At 39.7% G+C, this 16,073-nt stretch overlaps 1 protein-coding gene and 2 pseudogenes across 3 annotated transcripts in view; 1 reads left to right on the forward strand and 2 right to left on the reverse strand.

Annotated features, from left to right (window-relative positions):
* Fam168a (family with sequence similarity 168 member A) overlaps positions 1–16,073 on the reverse strand; it is a 178,566-nt gene that overhangs the window by 42,183 nt on the left and 120,310 nt on the right. The gene's annotated exons all lie outside the window — the stretch shown is intronic.
* LOC101718080 (uncharacterized) lies at positions 116–5,869 on the reverse strand (annotated as a pseudogene).
* LOC147828040 (U4 spliceosomal RNA) lies at positions 2,368–2,450 on the forward strand (annotated as a pseudogene).

Consider the following 16,073-nt stretch of genomic DNA (forward strand, 5'->3'; position numbering starts at 1 on the left):
ATTGCTTATCTCTGATAAGACTTCAGTTTATAAGTCCCCTGTATCAGTGTTCTTCTCAAGTAGGCATCACATTTCCTTATCTTAAAACAATTCATTTTTTCTAGTTTACTCTTCCTCTGATTTCTTTTCTTTTTTTTTTTTGAGACAAGGCCTCACTATGTATACTCAAGCAGGCCTTTTTTTTTTTTTTTTTTGGTACCGGGGATTGAACTCGGGTCCTCGCACTTGTGCAGCAGGTGGCGAAACCACTGAGCTAAATCCTTGGCCCTCCAGCAGCCCTTTAACTCTCAATCTTCCTGTCTCAGTCTCTCGAGTAGCTGTGACTACAAGCATGTGTCATTATGCCCAGCTACTGATTTTAAAGTTTTTATCAAACTGACACAAGACTGATTATCTGGATTTCTTCATCATGATCATTAGAGTAGTTAGCATCTAGCAAATGCTTCTGCACCAAACATGGTGCTAGGTACCTTCTTTACATAGTAGCCTGCATTCTAATGTGGAAATAATATAGGTTATTTAAATTAATCTATAGACAATACATATAATGTATAGTCAGAATGGTAGAGTCAATGAGAAGGAAACAAACAGGTTTGAAAAAGTTGGGAATGGCTTCTGTGGAACAAACATTTTAGTTGGTTTTGAACAATGAATTGGAGGAATTTGTCAGAGGTGTGAAGGATGGTGACAAAAAGTATAGTCAGGGCTGGGGATTTAGCTCAGTGGTTTGACCGCCTGCCTTGCAAGCGCAAGGACCCAAGTTCGATCCCCGGTACCAAAAAAAAAAAAAAAAAAGTATAGTCATTCTATGTATGAAGGCATGAAAATGCACACTACCTTTGGCAAAGACAAGTAACTCCTGCTGGTTGGAGTTTACATTGTACAGGAGAAAGTGGCAGGAAAAGAAGACAAAAAGACAGATGTGAGGCAGATTATGAAGGAACTTAAATGCCAACTAAGGGATGGACTTTATTAGTAAACAACAGGAAGCCATTAGAGCGTTTTAATCTGTGAAACTTCAGATGTTTTGTTTTGTTTTTTTTGTACCAGGGATTGAACTCAGGACCTTGTGCTTGCGAGGCAGGTGGCAGCACCACTGAGCTAAATCTCCAGCCCTGGATCTGACTTTTACAAAGATTATTCTACCAACAGTGTAGAAGTGGATTCAGAGTAAGCAAGAACAGAGACCTAATAGAAAGTTATTGCAGTGGCCCAAAGGAAAAACTAAAATAATACAGTAGCAATGGAATAAAGAAGGAGGGGAAAGGCTATAAAGATATTTCAGAGATACAGCTTTATAAAAATTAATCCTGATTGTAACGTCCCATTTTTAGTGCTATAGGGTAAGACGATGCAAAGCAAGACAGGAAACTGTAGGGTTTTCAGGCTTTCCCTCTTTTTCTTCAATAGAAAGAAAATAAAAGGACCTCTGAATCGTTAGCTCCAGAAAAAATGCCTGAATCTGGATTCCTCTTACTAGCTGGGAGGGCTAGCTGCTGAGAGTGCTAGACTGTTGAGAATGTAGGTCAGCCCAACAGGCAGCAGTTCTGTAGTGCTCACTTCGGGCCTGCCCACCAGACTGAATTTGAAGCAGCCAGTATACTGAAGTCAAGGCCCACCCACCAAGCCTTGCATAGGCAGCCCCTAGGAATTATAAAGAGTGTGAACTGTAAATTAGGCATCGCTCTCAGAGCAAGGCAACTCCCTTAAGGTAACAAAAAAGTGGGAGATACCTAGTACTCAGATGTCCTTTGACTGTGCTGGATCTTCAGGGAAAGCAAGTCCATCCAGGTTGTGGCCAGTCACCTCTGGGTCATTCAAGCTATTAACACCTAAGCAGGCTTGTCATGTCTTTAGTGTAGAAACAATACTACCCACAACAAATATAGGCTGCATATGTAGATGCTTATAATGTAATTGTTTTAGGTAAGGTTGAGTCTGTGTGCCATACCTAAAGGGGGAAAATTTTTTAAACAAATCTAAAAATATCTCTGTAGTTTCTTATCTGCTGGAATGGGAGAAATCTTAATGGAAAGCAGATAGCCTATTCTGTCTCAATCTCCAATCCAGAATGATTTTTCTTTACCTCCTAAATCTATAAGGTATTTTGGAAATACCCAGCACTTTCCAGATTGTTGGTGAACAGTCTTCATGCATTTACCTGCTAAACACAGATAAAAGAGCAACATGAAATTCTATAAATTAATGATGTGGTCCATGAACCCCTTTCTCTCTTTTCATTGCATTATTCACTATTTCATTCTATTATTCTGCTTAAAGAAATGCAATAATGGGGGGAAAAAATCTTGCTTAGATTCAGTAAAATATATTGGGACACTTGTATTCCACATAAAAAATTAAAATGACAGCTTTGTGCAGTGGCAGTATCATAGCCAATGAGGTTTATCCAAGGCACGATTAATGCTAATTGAAAACTAAAAGAATAAAATGAGATTCTTACCTCACACTTCTCTAGCTTCAGAAAAACCAAGGACCTTAATATAAAATAAAATAAAACTTTAAAACCATTGGAAAAAGAAATATGAAAACCCCAGTAGGACCTTGGGGTTAGGGAGTATTTCTTAGATAAGACCAAAAGGAAGAATCACAGAAGGGTGATACATTTAATTCATCAGAATATAAAGCTCTATATGACAAAAGAGGCCATAAAGTGAAAAGACAAATACAGAAGATAAAAAGACATCTGCAACACATACAACACAGGGTTAATATCCAAAATAAAAAAACTCACATAAAAAAACACGCATTAATCAATAAGAAATGAAAATAATATGACTAATTCATAGAAGAATCAATCAACTGGGGAGAAAGGAGAAAAAATATGAAAGGAAGTTCAAACTATACCAGCAATCAACAAAATACAAATATATGGCATTTACTATCGTTTCATAACTATCAGACTGGTAAACATTTTATTTTTTATTATTATCCTTCATTCATTCATTCATTTGTGGTACTGGGAATTGAACCCAGGGCCTTTGCACTGGGCTACATCCTCAGCCTTTTTTTCAGTTTTGTTTTTAATTTTGAGACAGGGTTTCAAAAAGTTGTCCAGGGGCTGGGGAGTCAGCTCAGTGGCACTGCACCTGCCTAGTGCAAGGTCCTGAGTTCAATCCCCAGTACTGGAAAAAAGAAAAAAAAAATCAGCTTTCTTCAAAAACACTTTATCGCTTCTCAGGCTTTTGGCAATCCTGTCTCAGCCTCCCAATGTGCAGAGGTGGATCACAGGCATGAACTACCACACCACCACACCCGGCAAGACTGGTAAACATTTTATTTTATTTTATTTATTTATTCTTTTTTTTTAGTTTGCAGTTTGTTTTCTTTTTATTTGGTCCTATTTCCTAAAAATGCATTTACTTTTAAGATCAATTCTTTTGTTATTACATTAGCTTTAATAAATATGCTAGCAGCTCATACAGGTTTCTGAAAAATTTAGCAACCCTGAACTCCGATTTTTCTCATGTTTACATAATGCAGATATTGCATAATGCTGATAAAGACAGAAAAAAAAATTTTCATCTTACAAATGGCCTATGCCAATTTCTGCAACTATGAGGTGTCTGTCTTAGGATGTTTTAAAAAGTGACTAACAGGTATAAAAGTTTTCACCATAATCATTACATAGAGAAGGTTTTTCCTTGGATATTAGTATCTGTTGAGGACTAAATTAAAAATAGTTTCCTAGGGGCCAGGGATTTAGCTCAGTGGTTTCACCGCCTGCTGTGCAAGTGCAAGGACCTGAGTTCGATCCCGGTACCAACAAAACAAAAAAAATAGTTTCCTCATATTCATTAAATAAATCAATCTCAAGTACATATTCTCTGATAAGCTTTGGTTTAAGGCTTTCACAGATGCAAATCTGCTTTCAGGGAGACCTCTTCAATATGAATTTTATAATGATTAGTAAGGGATGACCTCTGGCTAAAAAGTTTCCCACATGCATTACATTCATAGGGCTTCTCTCCAGTATGAATTCTTTGATGTGCAATAAGTGAGGAGCTTTGTCTAAAAGTTTTTCCACATATATTACATTTGAAGGGTTTCTCTCCTGTATGAATCCTCTGATGATAAGAGCACCCCTTTGGCCAAATGACATCCCACATTCTAGACATTGATAAGGTTTCTCTCCAGTACGAATTCTTTGATGATTACTAAGGGATGAGTTACACCTGAATGTTTTCCCATACTTGCTACACTTATAGGGTCTTTCATCAGTATGCATTCTTTGTTATTTGGGTTTTTTTGGTAGTGAGGATTGAACTCGGGTCCTTGGGTTTGCGCAGCAGGCGGCAAAACCACTAAGTTAAATCTCCCGCCCAGTATGCATTCTTTGATGTTGAAAGAGAGCTGAACTTTGTCTGAAGGCTTTCCCACATACCTTACATTTACATGGTTTCTCTCCAGTATGGATTCTCTCATGAATAATAAGAGTGGAATGGGAACTTAAGGCTTTGCCACATTCATTACAATTATACAATTTTTCTCCAGTATGAATTATTTGATGTCTATCGAGTCGTGAGACAGATGTGAAGCCTTTTCCACATTGATTACATCTGAAGGGCTTTTCTCCAGTGTGAATTCGTTCATGTTGAATGAGTGATGCACTCTGACTGAAGGCTCTCTCACATTCACTACATTTGAAAGGCTTCTCTCCAGCGTGAATTCTCTGATGATAACGAAGGGATGAGCTAGAATTAAAGCTGTTACCACACTCATTACATAAGTAGGACTTCTTTCTGAGATGAAGCCTCTGACCTCCTAGAAGGGAAGTGGTACGACTGGATGACTTCTTGCCTGGATTATATTTATGAGGATTTTCTCGAGCATGGATTTTCTGATGTATAAAAAGGCCTGATCTTCTGCCAAAGGATTTACCACATTCTTTACATCTACAGGATTTCTCCACAGTGTGGGTTCTAAGGTGCTTACAAAGGGATGCACTATGGCTAAAGGCTTTCCCACATTCTTTACATATTTAGGGCTTCTCTCTGGTATGAGTTCTTTGATGTTGAATAAGAGCTGAACTTTGGCTAAAGGCTTTTGAACATTCTCTACACTTAAATAATTTTTCTCCACTATGGTTTTTCTCATGTTTACGAAGGGAAGAATTGTGAATGAAAGCTTTTTCACATGTATTACATTTATAGCGTTTCTCTGCTGTCTTGAGTTTTGGTCGGTTAAATGAATTTTTTTTTTTTGGTACCGGGGATCGAACTCGGATCCTTCTGCTTGCAAGGCAGGCGGCAGAACCACTGAGCTAAATCCCCGGCCCCTGGTTAAATGAATTTTAATTTTGCTTGAAGCTACTTCTTTGTACTTCATATTTTAAGGGTATTTTTTCTCTAGCAATCCTTTGTGTCTTAACAACAACTGACTTCAGGCTGTTTTGGCCAAATTCAAAATTGTCATGGCATTCACCTAAAACAAGAATTTTCATATGAGTTATTGAAATTATTTGCAAATTTTCATTTTTGTCCTACTGTTTTTTAAATTTATCCTCAGATATGCAGGGTCTTTCTGGTATGAAGTCCCAGGGTTCATCTTTTTTCAGTCTCTTCCTCATTACCCCCTGAAGAGATGAGTCTTTAGTTTGAGTTGTCTTTGTGGTTTGAAGACTGCTTTTACATCTTAGAGAGGGGCCTCCAGGGTTTTCTTTCTCAACCTTCCAGGGATCCTCTCCTTGCTGCAACCGGGAGATCACCCTTGGTTTGGTAAAGGGGAATCCCAGGGAAGCCAGGTTCCTGTAATTCTCCAGCATCACGTCCTGGTACAAGCTTTTCTGCAGAGCATCCAGCTTCCTCCGCTCCTCCTGAGTAAAGAGCACAGCTACATTCTGGAAGGTCACTGCCACCCATTAAGAATTGAGATGGCAATGAGCTCACCTGAGCCCTTGCTTCCTTCCACTTATTAGCCATGTCCTCTTTCTGGGCTCTTCTACCTGGATAGCTGTAGTTGCCAGAAGGTAGATCTTGCGCCTCGCGCTTCGCCCCTCGCCCCTCGCCCCTCGCCCAGACACGCTCCGCAGGGGGAGGAGCCAGCCTCTCTCACCCCCACCCCACCCACCCCACCGCAGCACGGTGTCGGAACCCAGCCTGCCCGGAGACCTCCCCCTGGGAGCCGCAAGCTGTGAGGCCCAGGCAGCCCTAGAGGTGCTGATATTTTAAAATTTGACAGTACCAAGTGTTGAGAAGAATCTGAAACAATGTTAGTATTTTGCTGAGGATTTTTTCATTTATATTCAAAATGGGATCATTCCCCCACCCCACACACACCCAGTAATGGGGACTGAACCCAAGGCCTTGGCAGTGAGCTACACCTCCAGGCCTTTTTTGTGTGTTTTATTTTGAGACAAGGTTTTGCTAAATCTGTCCCCAGACTCTCAGAATACTAGGATTACAGGATTGTGCCACTCAGCATCCAGCTCAAAATGCGATATTGGTCTGTAGTTTTCTTGTCTTGTGATATCTGTGTTAGTTTGGTATCAATGTAATGATAACACAAAAGAATGAGTTAGAAAGTGTTCTTTCATGTTCACTATTTTGAAAGGTTTGTGGAGAATTGGTACCAATTGTTATTTAAATGTTTAGTAGATGTCACCAAAGAAGCCTGAGTTATTCTTCGTGAGAAGTTTTAAAAATTACTAATTCTTCTTGTTATGGATCTACTCAGATTTTCTATTTCTTCATGTGTCAGTGTTGGTAGTTTGTGTCTTTTTAGGAATTTGTCTATTTCACCTAGGTGTCTAATTTTTTAGCATACAATCAGAGCACATTTTTATATTTCTTTTATTTCTATAAGGTTAGTAGTAATGTAGTGATGTGCCCTGCATTTTTTTAAAGTACATTTTTATTAGTGCTTATTACAAAATATTGAGGTTTCAATATGGTATTTCCCTATAAGCACGTAACACATTTTGATTGTATCTATCCTCCATTACTCTTCCTTACACCCACTTCTTCCTCTTTTGGTCCAGTAATAATCTCCCTTCTACTTTAATGTCACAGTTTTTAGATTCCTCATATTATGGAAAACATATGATACTTGTCTTTCTGAGTCTGGCTTATTTCATACAGCACAATGATCTCTAGTTCTATCCATTTACCTGCAAATGACATAATTTCATTTTTCTTTATGTGTATATAGATCACATTTTCTTTACCCATTCATCTACTGATGGGCATAGGCTGGTTTCATATCTTAGCTATTGCAAACTGTGCCAGAGTAAACATGGGTATGCAGTTATCCCTACAATACACCAGTTTTAATTCTGTATATACCAAGGAGTAGTATAGGTGGGTCATAAGGTGGTTCTTTTTTTTGTTTTGTTTTGTTTTTATTTTTAGAGACAAGGTCTTACTATGTAGTTCTGGTTGGCCTTGAACTCACTAGGTAGCCCAGGCTTGAACTCATGGCAATCCTCCTGCCTCAGCCTCCCCAGTGCTAGTTTTACAGGAGTATGCCCCACATCTGTTGAAGCTGGCATTCTACACCCTTTCTTAGCTAACTTTTCCCAGTACTACAATTAAATATTAGCTGAGAAGTCAGAAATCCATGTTTTTGAGAATTGCATATAGGTTACATGTTAACAACTGAGTTACTACCCTCAACAGTGAGTCAAGCATACAGACTTTCACTAACTCAACTAAATACTTGAACATGTATGTGTGCTAGATACTACAATGAATGCAAAATAAAAATATAATCCTTGCTCTCCATGAACTCACCATCTGATGGGAAGGACAAGCAAGCATGTAAGTAACCCTGGTTAAATAGTCTGGAGTAAAGGCTATCACAGATGGGAATACAAAATGCTATGGGAGAACAAAAAAGAGAGCATTTTTATCTGGTCTGGCTTCTAGGCTGGAGAGGCTCCTATAACTCCAAGTTAAGGACAGGAGATACCTTAAGTAGTGTTATTTATGCTTAGGCAACGTAGTCTCCCCTATTTTTGTGGACACTGAGTCTAGGTATCAAACTAAGACAAACTCTGAGTTATACAACGGTAAGAGCTTCATTTGTAGGCAAGCCAAGGTTCACATCCTAGTTCTTTTTTCTTATTAGCTCTGTGACTTTGGGCTAATCACTTCAACTTTAAAACCCTGGTGTGTGTGTGTACACGTGCACACTCTTTACTAGGGTTTGAACCCAGGGCAGGCCTATTCCTTTTTTATACTTTGAGAAAAGGTCTTTCCAAGTTACCAAGTTGCCCAAGCTGGACCCAAATAACTGTCACTCATCCTTCAGGCAAAGCCAGATCTAGAATTCAAAGAGTCAAAATTTCTAGATGTATATATAAATATTTTGAAAGTCTTTTGGGGCTCTACAAATTTAAAGTACTGATTTTCCTAGAGACTGTCAACTCACTGGTCAGGTTCTAAGAAGTAGGTGGGAAACATGTATGACATGCATACCAAGACTGGGTTTTCAAATAAATTAAAATGTGAAACAAGTATTTGGGCAAAGACCCTCAAAAAACACTACCATTTCAACACTAGGGGGTTGGGGGTGTATGTCCAGGACTTTAGAGCACCAATAGGTTATGACGTGACCTGGGCAAGACCCTTATAGTCCTTAAGATATTTCTGAACCTCTGTTTCCTCATCTGTAAAAATAATAAGAATTACTATTAAATGAACATCTCCCATCATTTATTTTATAGGTGGCAAACAAAATAAAGAGGCCCTGAGAGGTTAAGTAATTTGTTCTTGGTTGCGTGACAGGTAACACTGAAGCCAAATATATGTGACAAAAGAGAATGAGGACAGGGGAATGTTTGACTATTTCTATGAGGTTCTCTCCCCTCTTCAACATTAATGAAGCATCAGTATAACTTTCTTTGTATAATGTGAATGATATGTACACTCCATTGAATTGAATCAGAAGGTACACTGAATTACAATTAGTTCCTGGTCCCATCTTAACAGCTGAGTAATTAGATAAATCTAATCTTCTGAATTTTATTGTTTGGTTTATTATGACCTATAATCAGCTGAAATTACAGCAGGAAGTCAAGAGTATTATACAAAAGCAACATGACATAGAGGAAAGAACATTTCCTCTGAGCAGCTGGATGATTCCAGGCAAGTTACCTAACTACTCTGCACCTCCATTCCCAATCTGTAAAATGAGAATAACATTATCTTGTCCTACAATTACCAAGACACATTAAGTTCAGAAATGCCCAATTCCAGGAAAAAGGGAGAGTCTCCAAGAGTTTCAAGAAAATTACCTGAGAAACATTTAAAAGTAAAGCTCCCTAGTATGCTCAATGGCCTCAGTACCACTGAGAATCTATTTAAAGTCATAACCAAATTGTCACCTAAGGCAGAGGAAGCCCAGGATAAATTCAGATTCTTCTTTCTCTCTCACTTCCTGTGTTAGTTAGCTTTCTGTTGCTGTGACAAAACGGTCCATGGTCAGTAGGTTCCAAGGCAGAAACATCATTGCAAAAAGTGCATAGTGGAGGAAAGCTTCTCACCTCATGGCAGCCAGGAAGCAGAGTGAAAGGGAAGAAGTCAGAGGAAAGGGCCAAGGCTAGGGTCAGGATATACCCTTGAAACCCATGCCCCCAGTGACCTACTTTATCCAAGCAGGCCCCACCTAATAACAGTACATTCAGCTATGAACTCATCAATGCCCCCATGAACTAATGACCTTCCAAAAAGCCCCACCTCTGAATACATGAGCATTTGAGGGAACATTTTTTATTCAAATCATAATACTACCCAAATCCAGCATCAAGTTCTAACTTATATTCCACAAATCCTGAATGTCTATTGTATGCCAGATATTATTCTAACATGTCCCCCCCCCCCCAAAAAAAGTCTCGAAAACATGTCCTCTCTTCTTCCTCTCAACTATCACTACTAGTTCAGTTGTCTTGACTAAACTATTTCAAGAACTTTCGAATTGGTCTTCTGACCTTCATTCTCTCTCTCCAATCCATCCTCCTCACTGCAATTAGAGATCTTTTAAAAATCCCAATCCATCCACCATGCCCAAAACTCTGGTGGCTCCTCACTGCCAATAATACAGTTCCAAACTTCTTAGCATTGCATAAGGACCCTCCCAGCCTGGCTCCTATATATCTAAATGTCTTACTTCCTCTCTTGCCAAGATTGGCCTGGCACTTTGCACTTCACCAATACCAAACACATAGTTATTCTAATATACTCCATCAAACTATTCTATGCCTGTGTCATTTTTCAGGCTATCCTCAATGTCTGAATTTCAATTTTCTCAGCTCAGGAGTCAAACTACGGAGGGAATAGGAAGGCAAGGTCTGGAGTCAGGTTTTGAGTCTCTGCCTACCCCTACCCAGTGCATGGTAACACAAAGTTTCCAGGCCTCCTGCCATGCAGGCATATGACAACAGAGTTTGATGAACTCATCATAAACTTACAAATTGTTACAGCACCCATGACAGTAGAAGCCAAAGCTTCTCCCTGGTTGACAGAGGCCTCTAGAGGTAATATGAAGTATGGTTTTGTAGCTTAAACAAGACCAAAGACTATTCACATTTTTCTCTGCTTCTCCTGCTGAGAGCAGTAATAGCAAAAACCTGATTTAGACACTTAAATTCAAGTACCTTCCCTACTAGCTGAGCAGTTTTCAAGTAATCACACTTTTGACCTTATTCAACAAGAGTCCTTTTAGAGTCAATTTTTGGGGCCAATTATTTAGTTTTCCAAAGATGTTCAAGGGAAAAGAGAATTGTTGGTTATATTACTGGGAACTATAGCTTCCATCCCTAGATTTGGAGCTACCTGCTCCCAGACTTCCCAATGTTTCTAAGAAGGCAACAGTTACTCCTCTTGATGTAGTTGAGACATGACCTCTATTTCTAGAACTGTTTTGAACTCAAAGGAATTATGATATTTATGACAGTAAGATCCCAAGACAAGTTCACAGAATTGAGACAGAAGAGGAAGATTATTTATGTGTTTCAGAAACATCTACAGAGCGTGAAAAATGAAGAATTTGGTTTGAACTATTATCAAAGTTTGATTCAGTAGGTCTGGGGTGGGACCCAAGAATGTGTATTTCTAACAAGTTCCTCAGCCCAGAGATTACACTTAGAAAACCACTGCTATAGGGCTGGGGATTTAGCTCAGTGGTGCCATGCCTGCTTTGCAGGTGCAAGGTCCTGAGTTTGATCCCCGGTACCCCCCCCAAAAAAGAAAACCACTGCTATAAACTATAAATCAATTATTAGTCAGAGACTTTGGATCCCCACAGTTGGGCACTGCCTGATGTTAGAAAGTCTCTCTGTCCCTAAGGAGAGGTGCACTACATCAAGGTATTTACCTCATTACTGATCCCCCTTTTCTTTTCTTTTCTTTTTTTGGCACTACTGAGCTAAATCCCTGGCCCTTGATTTCCTTTATCAAGAGAAATTAAAAAAAAAAAATGTCCTCACTCCCCAATCTGAAGGTCAATAGTAACAGGTTTCTACAGGTTTTTCTATTAAGACCAGATAGATTCCAAATGCTGAGGATACTAAACATTGCCTGTGGGTTTTCATAAGGCAAAGCTCCCTCTTTAAAAAAAATATTTAGGGGCCGGGGATTTAGCTCAGTGGTTCCGCCGCCTGCTGCGCTGGCACAATGACCTGAGTTTGATCCCCGGTACCAAATAAATAAATATAAAAAAATTTTTAAAAATGTTTAGAGAGGCCGGGAGTATAGCTCTGAGATAAAGCATGAAAGCCATGAGGCCCTGGGTTCAATTCCAGCCTCCTCCTAAAAAAAAGAAAAAAAATTGAGTTCAAAAGAGAATTCTCCTAAAAATTTCAAAGAATACACTCTGGAAGAAAGGACAAGTCTGAAGAGGTGGTTCTCTGACCTTCCAAAGTATATGCACACTACTACTACCACCTGCTATCAACAACAAAATCCAGTTTGACCTTTTTTATTTTTATTTTTTTATTTTTAATTTTTTTTTGGTACCGGGGATCAAACTCGGGTCCTTGCGCTTGTGCAGCAGGCAGCAAAACCACTGAACTAAATCCCTGGCCCCAGTTTGCCCTTTTAAAAAATTACACAACACACCCATGCTCACCACAGTAATGATCAGGAATAGATGATTATAAGGTTGGAGAAGGGAGAGGAGTATGTGGTACAGTATAAACCGGGCCAACAGACATAAACCAGACAATTATGAGATCCCCTTCACAGCTTAGGAGCTGTAAATGAGTTACAGGTGAACTGATATACCAATTCCATAAACTAATCTTAGGGTAACTGAGGAGAAGGTCTGAGGCAATTTTGTCAATTTGTCTAGAGTTCCCTATAAATACCACTATTTCTGTGTGGAAGCACTGGCTTACAGCTTAATGTGAATAATTGATTTACAGCCTCAGATGAGAAAAGTCTATTCCAAACTGAGGTTAATGTCTTAGTCACTTTCGTCATTAATGGGTCAAAATACCCAACACTCACAACTTAAAGAAGTTTATTTTGGCTCACTGTTATTGTTTGGGTCTAGATGTCTCCCCAAAGCCTCATGTGGTCATAGGATTGATCTAGAGTGTGTGAAGCAATTGATTCATGATGCAATGCTAGGCTCAAGTGCACTAGGATTAAGGATGTGAGTGCTACCCACTCTAAGTAGTCTGAAAAAGATAAAAGGGTCAGAGAGACACTGTTAACTCTCTTGTTGCCTTTGCTGCCTTGTGTGTACCATGTTGTTTCTGCTCTGCCATGCCTGTTTGCCATCCCTGGCTTGGAGCCAGTTCATTATGGACTGAAGCCTCTACAAACTGTAAGCCAAATAAACCCCTTCCCCTCTAACTTTGGGTGTTGGGTATTTTGTCTCCGCAATGAGAGAAAAGTAACTTAACACACTCACATTTTCAGTCTAAGGTTGGCTGGCTCCAAGACAGAAATGTCATCACAGAGGGGAATAGCAGAGGAAAGCTGCTCACTTGTGGCAGCCAGGAAACAGACAGTGTGGGAAGGGGCCAGGGAAGGAGATATAGATATCATTCTAGGTCACGCCCCCAGTGGAGCTGTCTCTGAACAGGCCCCGCTTCCTAACAGTGCGTCAGCCAAGAACTCAACAGTGGACTAATCCAGTGATGAGTTTAACAGCCCCATGATCCAATCACTTTTCAAAAACATGATGGGGGGGCATCCAGGATCTAAACCATAACAGTTAATCTGCCAGAGTCTTATGGACCTATGAAAAGCTTTCATTATTAGAGCCTTGTTCATTCAGTCATTTATACATTCAATCAACCAATTATTCATTGAGGATTTGTCAGGAGCCATTCTACATAATTTTGGGGAAAAAAATCATTTCACAATTAAATTATTATTATTGTTATTGTTATTATTTTGGTACCAGGGATGGAACTCAGGACCTTGCGCTTTCGAGGCAGGCAGTGGCACCACTGAGCTAAGTCCCTGGCCCTCACAATTAAATTATGATTAAGGTTGTCTGAGGCCCCACCAGTCCATGATGCTGTGATGCTCAAGAGCAAGTTCACATCAGTTGAAAACATCCTAGTTCTTTAAGAACCGAGTAGTAATGCAAAAAGAGAAAGGTTTCACCTGGGAAGGGGCAAATTCCTTATCAGCTTAACTCATCCCACCTACTATTGTAAGAACTTTTGCTCATCTCACCATCCTAATCAACATAAACTCACCACCCTAAGATCCTCATCAGCATAAGATCCTCATCATCAGAGGATTACCACTGCCCTCTGAGACTCCCTTGATTATAAAATCCTCGTGAATTTAGGATTATCACTGCCCACTGAATCATCTGATACTCCCTATGAACCCAATAAATAGTGTCAAGCGCCTAGTGTCTTTGGCCACTCTGGGGCACTGATCTCTCAGCCCTGTATACTTGAAATTATGGAAGTCTCTATTGTCTTTTTTTTCTTTAGTCCTTGCTGTCCCCCTTTCTAGGCAGTCAAAGAGGATTGATCAACATCCAATAAGGATTTATTCTGTGTTAGGCACTATCTTGGTCACAAAGGACATACTGATTGCCTGCAAAAGCAACAAGTATTATAGAAATGTAAGTAATTGGGGGCCAGGGATGTAGCTCAGCAGTGCCATGCCTGCCTGGCAAGCACAAGGTCCTGAGTTTGATTCCCACCACCAAAAAAAAAAGAGAAAAGAAATATAAGTAATTGTAAGGTAGTAAATAATATGGGAGACTACACATAGCTCTACAGTTAAAAGCATGGAAGATTTAAATTTAGTCTTGAGTCTGGGTTTCACTACTTCCTGGCTATGTGACAAGTACAAGTCTTTTCATCTTTCATAATTCCAGTCTACATCTATTAAAATTTGGATAATAAAGATTAAGTAAAATGATAACATACTTCTCAAACATGATACAGGAAAGCACTGAATAAACAGAGTACACTTTCATGGGGTGTTAAAAGTATTTATGTTATAGAAGACCAATATGACTATTTAATCCTCCCTTAAATTTTAACCTCAGAATAGCTGCTATGCTATTCATTTCCTCATCAATCCAGGAATAAATTCATTTTCTCCTATGATCATGTACCCTTGGCAGTTTCCAAAACACTGGGTATGACCCATAATGGATGCTCAACAGATAGGAATCATTATTAGCAGATAACTATTCTTAGTAACCCATCTACTGCAGAAACAAACTTACTTGTGGGGTTTGGGACATAAGAAGAGGCCCTCTCTACCCACCCACCACCCACCCTCTATCCCCACCCCCATCTGGACCTTTCCAGTTCCTGTCCAGAGGCCATGGATTCCATGCTGGGAAGCAAATCAATTTTGCCTCTAAATGCCAGGGAATTCTGTTCAAATCACAGAAAAGGAACAACCTCGTGGCCTTGCCTGGGGCCTCAGCCTGTGGTAATCTCTAGGATAAAAATAAGTCAATCCAAAACCTGTGGCTAGTTTTGTCTCACTAAAAATCTCTCACAGATCAATTATCTCCCCTGAAGTCTCATAAGCAAGTGATAGATAGGGTAGGTATTATTAGTAGGTATTATTACCTTTATAAAGGAAGGAACTGAGGCCTTTGGAAGTAAAATGACTTGTTCAGTTTTTACTCAGGGGCAAAGCTGAAGCAGACTCGGGTCTTACGATTCTAAGTGCAGGCTCTCCCTGCTACATTAAGCAACAAAACTCATCCCAGTGAGAATCTATACAACATAGCCAAAAATCTCTTCAAGTAATTCATTAACATATCACTGATCTGCAGTTATATTCAGGGCCACAAAAATTATATTACCACTAACTAAAAAATATAAGTAACTAATAGAAAACTAAATTAAATTGCATGAGCTTAATTAGCAGGAAAAAGGAACTCACTAGTGGCCTTGGTTATGCCTGACCACAGGAGGAGAATACTTGTGAAAAGACTTTCAGTTCCCTATTGATCTTGCCCAAGAAAATCAGAAGTTCTGGGGAAAGAAGCCCTGGGCTAATAGAAACCACTGTCACTGTAGGAGAGGACTCTGGGTATGTACTGAGTTCATCTCATTTCACCTATTTCTGAAACCTTCAACACACCACAGATTCCAAGAAGGGGCACAGAAAATTGCATTCAAGAAGAGGCAAAAAAAATAGATTAAGGGAAAGAGTTATAATGAAAAAAAACCTGACAAAAATTTAAAGATTAATGTCCAGAATATTAGAACTGGGGGGATTTTTTCTAAACTGCTCATAAGCCCCTGGTAGCCTGGATGGGGAAGTGGAGACTGTCACGCCTACAGGTAAGACAACCACAGGGCTGGAGCGCACACCATCTCCATGGCAACCACGTGGGTAGGAGCACAGCACCAAGCATGGCTCAGGTGCCATCAAGCCCAGGAGGGGGATGTGCAAGAACAACAAGATCAGTAAATCATGTCTCAGAGGCAGCAGTTCCAGGAAGCCTAATGGTATCCACAACCACTGCCAGTCCTAAGAAGTGGGACCTCACTCAATCTGCCCAAATTCCTCAAGGCAATAATCCCTCCCCTTACCTTTAAATGCTTTGTTCTCTATCCACTCTATGCTGGATACCCTTTATTCAGCCGGTTCACAGCCAGCTGGTCTGAG

Source organism: Heterocephalus glaber, unplaced genomic scaffold (assembly GCF_053883595.1).
Source record: "Heterocephalus glaber isolate CG9 unplaced genomic scaffold, H.glaber_assembly_v1.0 deba00001428, whole genome shotgun sequence".
Lineage (NCBI taxonomy): Eukaryota > Metazoa > Chordata > Mammalia > Rodentia > Bathyergidae > Heterocephalus > Heterocephalus glaber.